Here is a 6,156-nt window from a genome sequence, read left to right on the forward strand (position 1 = left end):
CCCTTTTATGCCCTACAGTTCTAAAGAACCTAGCAAAATATTGCAAAATAGCACATTCTTCTAAAGGGAAACATTTGTATACTGCTCACATTGAGAGAACTGCAATGTAGGTCAGTGTTAAGTGTCTGAAATCTTACCTCTGCCTGGGCGAGGCCCTTGTGGTGTGGTATGCGCTACTATATCTGAATGGGTGCCCAGGCAAGGTCTGCGAATTGGTTAGCAAAGTAAGGTAATTTACATCACATGTAATGAAAGCATTTCTGGAAAAGGATTTTTCTTTTATGCCAGTGGAGACTGGATACATAAAGAAGATCAAAACACAAGCTACATTTTTTTTAAAAAAAACTACTTATTGGAGATTGCTGTTGCTGGTTTTATTACAATATGTATTTTACAGATTTAGGTAATAGCCCTGATTTTTCAAATCGACCTCTGTTTAGACACGTTTCACTTTGGGCTGTTTCTTGTCTGCAAAATTACAGTCATTTGCACGTTATTACAGTGAGTAGGAGACAGATTGTATTTAGCGTTGGGTGGGGGAAGGGTTATTATGGGAAGTGATCTGCTACGGTCAGCACATAATTTCAGCCTGAAGAAAATTGCTTCTGAATGGCTGGTCTGTTAGCTAGCCAAGGAATGGTCACCGGGAGAGACTGAAAAATACTTCTGCTTAATCTGCATTATAGAATTATTCTTATTTCCAGAAAGATGATCTGTGGAAAGAATGATTGTAAAACTAAATTTAAAAACTTGTAAGTGAAATGTTGTCACTGCTCTAAAGCGACAACTACATTGAAATACAACCACCAAGCAGGAGAGGACCAAAAGGCAGCAGGATACAGCTGTTATGTTCTACTCCGTCTTTCTTCCTTGCTTTCCTTTCTTTACTCCCTCTTTTGTCATTTTTTTGAAATCTTTATGATTTAATTACAGTGGATTTTTATATATGTGTTGAAATTTGTGATAGCAATACCAAATGCCTTGGGAAATGTATCTCTAGCTTTCACACATAAATAACTGCAAGAAAAAAATTTCTTAATATAGATTCTGTGGGGAGAGTAGCAGAACCCCCTTAGTTGTAAAGACACTTCAATGCTAGAATTTAAGGATTTTCCCACACTTTACAAGCTACCTTCAATTTGCACATATTTCACAAAGCCAACAGATTAATAAAGCAAAGGTGCTTCAGACATAGTAACCCCTGTTTAATTTATACTTTCAATCAAACCTTTATGCATCTCCTAGGAAGTCTTAACATATTTGCTTGGAAAAAAAATCAGGAGACTAAAGTTTATTTTACAGAAAAATAAAAGAGTACCATTATACTCAGCTCCTTTGGCTGCTGAATATCACTTTTGTTGTGAACAACTGTGCTGCTTTTATTTTCAAAACAAGCTTTCCTAAAGGATGAATCACTACAATCATTTGGAGAATATGCAGTAAACAACAGAAAGTTGTTTTGCTATTTTCTCAGTGGAACATTTCCTCCCCATCCTCTCAGCTCAGCTGAGCCTCCAGTCCACCAGCCAATCATCATTATGGAAATGTAGTTCTCAGCATCCTGATTGGCTGACTCCTGGACCAGTATATTAAGGTTTCTACAGCTCAATGTACACTCCATGGAAGCCTGCTCTGGGACCCTTTTCTTCCAAAATTATTTTAATCATTTTTCTTTTCCTTTTGCTCTTGTTTTCCTTCTCCTTTCCTTTCCTTTCATTTCTCTTCTTTTCCTTCCTCTGTCTTCTCTTTTTAAGATTTTTAAAAATCAGCCTTGTATTTTTTAAAATCAGCCTCGTATTTTTAAAGGGAAACACCTTGTATTTTTTTTAAGACATCTTTAAATGTAATGATCATGTTGGAGATCTGCTAAGAATAGAATTTAATACATGGGGACATTTCTTCTAACCATGTTTTAACAGTTTGTTTATTTGGGTTCTCATCGTGTTTCCTTGAGTTTTAGAGGAATTCCACAAAAATTAAATGAACAAATTATGCTTTAATTTTTATATTCTAAACATTATCTGTCCCAACTAGAATTTTTTTCTCTGAGATTTTTTTAAATTTAAAACATACAGTTAGAACACTTTTAATAATACTGAAAAGTAGTAAGACCATTTTTAGGAGCGAAGGAGACAATATATTTTTTCTTTATAATTAAGATGTTGCATCTTGTCTCTAATTTTAAAAAGTGTTTTAAAATGTTATATCATCATCCTTAAAGACCAACACCTGTCTTAAGAACACATAACTCTTTCAAACTTAAGAAAATTGATAATAATATGAAATATATATGTGACTTACCATGTTCCAGAAGCTCTTCTTAATTATACATATGTATTCATTTAATCTTCATAGCAACCCCATGAGATAAGTACTGTTATCATAGGGGGAGGAAACTGAGATGCAGAAAAGATAAGTAGCTTTTTCAAGTGTCACAGTCAAATCTTGGTGGAGCCAAGATTTAATGTAGGAAGCCTAGCCTGTGCCTAGATGCTTAACCATGGCACTAGATTGCCACTAAAATGTGGCTCCAGATAACAATTCCACCCATTTTGCTGAGCACAGAAACATTAGCAGGTGACTGATGACTTCTCTGATGACTTCTCTTCCTGAAAGAATAATGACTTTAACTACTTTTCAATCAAAGAAGAGCCATGCAGTCATTTCCCACCAGGGATCAATACTATGCAAAACAGAAGAAGTGGCATCTAAGACTCAGAATTTAAAAAATATATATATGGAGATGTGTTTATATATATATACACACATATATATATACATATCAGTTTTTGTTATTATTCAATTGAAATTTTTTAAACATTAAAAAAATTACCATAAAGCATGGCAGAATGAGGTTAAAATGACATGATTGGTCATTTTTGACATGGTATGGTATATTGGGATCATAATATTATTCTTTATGTAACACACACATATATATTTGGAAATTTCTATATTAAAAATTGAAAGAAAAAGCTACTAGGTCTTAGAAAAAGAAAGAGCTATTCAGAAACACAATTTCTCCCTTGGCTTTGGAACATTTCTGGCATTAATCCAACAGGGTAAAATTTGTCTCAAATGACATTGCTGTCTATACAAACAATCAGCAGATTATACTTGCTTCCTACCATTTGTTTACTCCAGTTTTCATTTATTTGTTTGCTTTAGTTCAAATTCACTCACTAGGCCATATATGATAAAAATCTGTAATGTTCTATTTACATTTTCAACATGTACTTAGGAGATGCAATTGAACACTTTATAACTTTCTTATATAAACTATATTTTAATCAAGAAGGAAAAAATTAATCCCATGTAGAAATATATTCAATAGAAATTAAGGAATGAAGATTCAGTATTTCATTACAAGTATATCATACATTGTAAGAAAGAAAAAAATATTCGGTAATTTAGATTTCTTCAGTACATGTTTTCTGTTTTATTAAAAGAAAGAGTTGTAGAAATGAAACTAACGTTTCAGACACAGAATTAAAATTTTATATAAATAGCAACATACAGTGAAATACAGAAAGACACTATATAATATAAGCAACATTGAACTGTATTAGACTGAGGAGAAAAATGTTTAATCTTTTCACAAAGAAGGCTATGACATTGAGATTAAAAAGAGCATTAAAGAAGATGAAATCATGGTAACAGTTACTATTCTTAACAAATAGGATATAATTTTGTGAAATAATGAGATTATAACACAAGGAGTTGCTGATAAAATTGTTACGGCAAAAAATGGATAAATCATTAAATATAATGAGATTTAACTATCACTGTGAGAGAAATGATATGTAATTAGAAAAAGGAATAGAATATAAAAAAAAAAGCAATGATTCTATCCATGATTCCACATTACTAAAACTCTAATGATAAAAGAGGAAAGTATTTCTGAGTCTATTAATAAATTATGGACATAATTACCATTCATTATCATAACAATAGTCCTCTCAAATCCACACTCATGTCCTACTGACCTTTGGTTTTATTTAACAAACACCTGCATAGCACTTACTCTGTAAAAGGTACCATGCTAAGCATTTTACAAATATTAAATCATTTCCTTTGATTAAGTTTGAAATATTCATTCCATAAACTTCTATTGTGTTTACATGTTCATGGAAGATATGAAAAGGAATAAGACATCATCTCTGCTCTTGAGATGCCTCCAATTTTGTAGTTGAGGTAAGACACTTGCCAAGCTCAAAAAGGATTTGATTTATGATAATAAGTACAAAAAGTATTATTTTGGGAAAGAAGAAAAGCTACCTTTATCTAAGGAATCAGTATAGGCTCAAGGGAAGAAGTAGGTTAAATTGTTGTGCCACATTAGGCTGGACACAGAAGGAAGGTCATGCCAAGCAGAAGAAACACAATGAACACAGGTGTAGAGGCAAAAAAAAAAAAAAGGACAGCAGTATTGGTCCAGCTTAGCTAGATCATAGGGACCCTGAAAGAAAGAATGATGGTCAGGCTGTAGGTTGAAGTTTTATTGTAGATAGGGCCATTGTGAACCCTCACAAAGGTATTCTGGTGATGGAACAATGGAAGCTGATATCCAGATTGTGCTCTGCTCACCAAGTTACGTGCCCTGGCTCTATGCTGTATCAGCCTAAGAAAAGGTAGCCTTTTATAATGTATAAAAGAGTGCTCTCAGCCAGACTAGATAGAAGGGCTACCTTTATCCCCTATGAAGAGTTAGAGTTTATCACAAGGCAATGAATGGACTAGCTCTAGTAGGACTATGGAAAATTCTTAATTCTCTCATAAGTTAATTTATAGTCATATATCAGAAAATGTCCAGGAGGTAGTAAATGCATTATATCATTCATGCCTGGCTGAGTTCTTAGAAATCGTAATGGTCAAAAATGATTGTTAAATTAATGAACTTATATTGAACTTCTATATTCAAGAATAGTAGAAAGGATTGTAGGGGACAATAATGGTTAATGAGCAGCTCAAGGTGTATTAAGGTAATATACAAGCCAACAAGTATGTTGAGAGGACAAACAATAACAATAAACATGTAATAAGCCAACCCTGAACTTGGTAACCCTCAACTTAGGAAGTACAAATTCTACAAGAAATATTCTACAGCCAAATTAAATAAACTAACCAGAACAGGGAGAGGTCTTAATGAATGAAAACCTGTTGACAGATAGGTCTTTATGAACAAAAAACATGTTGATTGAAGCAAAAGTTAATGTCAACGAACAAAACATAGGGTCAAAAATGGGATTCACAAAGAACACCAATATCTAAGTTGGGAGCAGAAAATACAACTGCTTGAATAATGGATGAATGCGCAGAGAGATTAAAAAAACAAAAACAAAAAACCCAGCTAGGTGAAGGATATCTCTGAGAAGGAGAGAGTGATCAGCAATTACAACTGTATCAGGGCAATCGGGTAAGTTTAGTACTGAAAAGCCTCCTTTGGTTTTTATATGGGGAAGTACTTAGTGATCAGTGAGGGAGCAACGTTAGCTAAAGGGTAACGAAAACCAAAGGGTTCAAGACTGAAACAGAGGGGAGCAAATGGGGAGATGGAATGATGCTTACTCTTTTTAAAAACTTGTTGAAAACGACTAGAGAAGGGTAGTTTGAAGAAAGAGGCTGGGAGGAGAATTTTGTTGTTCTTTTGTGTTTTTCCAATACAAAACAGTCTTCAACATACATTTTGAGAGAAGAGTCAGTAGAGAGAGTAGTTAAGTTTTAAAGGTTAACTGATGAACAAAGATCCTAGCCGAGAAAGGTGGGAAAGGGAAAGAGACCATTCAGTTGTGTCTACAGTAAGACCATTCAGTTATGAATTCATATTTCTAGCATAGGAAGCCCCAAATGGAGGGACTAAGTGAAAACTTAGGGAGCTTCTTCAACAAGGTGACTACACCTCATGCAGTGGCAGTGTAAGGACAGCAGTGAAACCCAGAACAGTCTTAGCAGGCAGTAGAAGTGAGACAGTATGAATAGAGACCAAGATAATTAGCATTTTTTATTCGGACACCTAAAGCTCCTAATAATTCAGTATATCTAGTAACTTTCTGAGAAGCTGATGAGTTAACGGGAAAGAAACAACTTGGAATATTAGAACAGATTTATCTTGTCAAAGTATAAAAAATTTAATGAATGTATTGTTCTAAATTAGTC

The sequence above is a fragment of the Pteropus vampyrus genome, unplaced genomic scaffold (genome assembly GCF_000151845.1).
Source record: "Pteropus vampyrus isolate Shadow unplaced genomic scaffold, Pvam_2.0 Scaffold39, whole genome shotgun sequence".
Classification (NCBI taxonomy): Eukaryota; Metazoa; Chordata; class Mammalia; order Chiroptera; family Pteropodidae; genus Pteropus; species Pteropus vampyrus.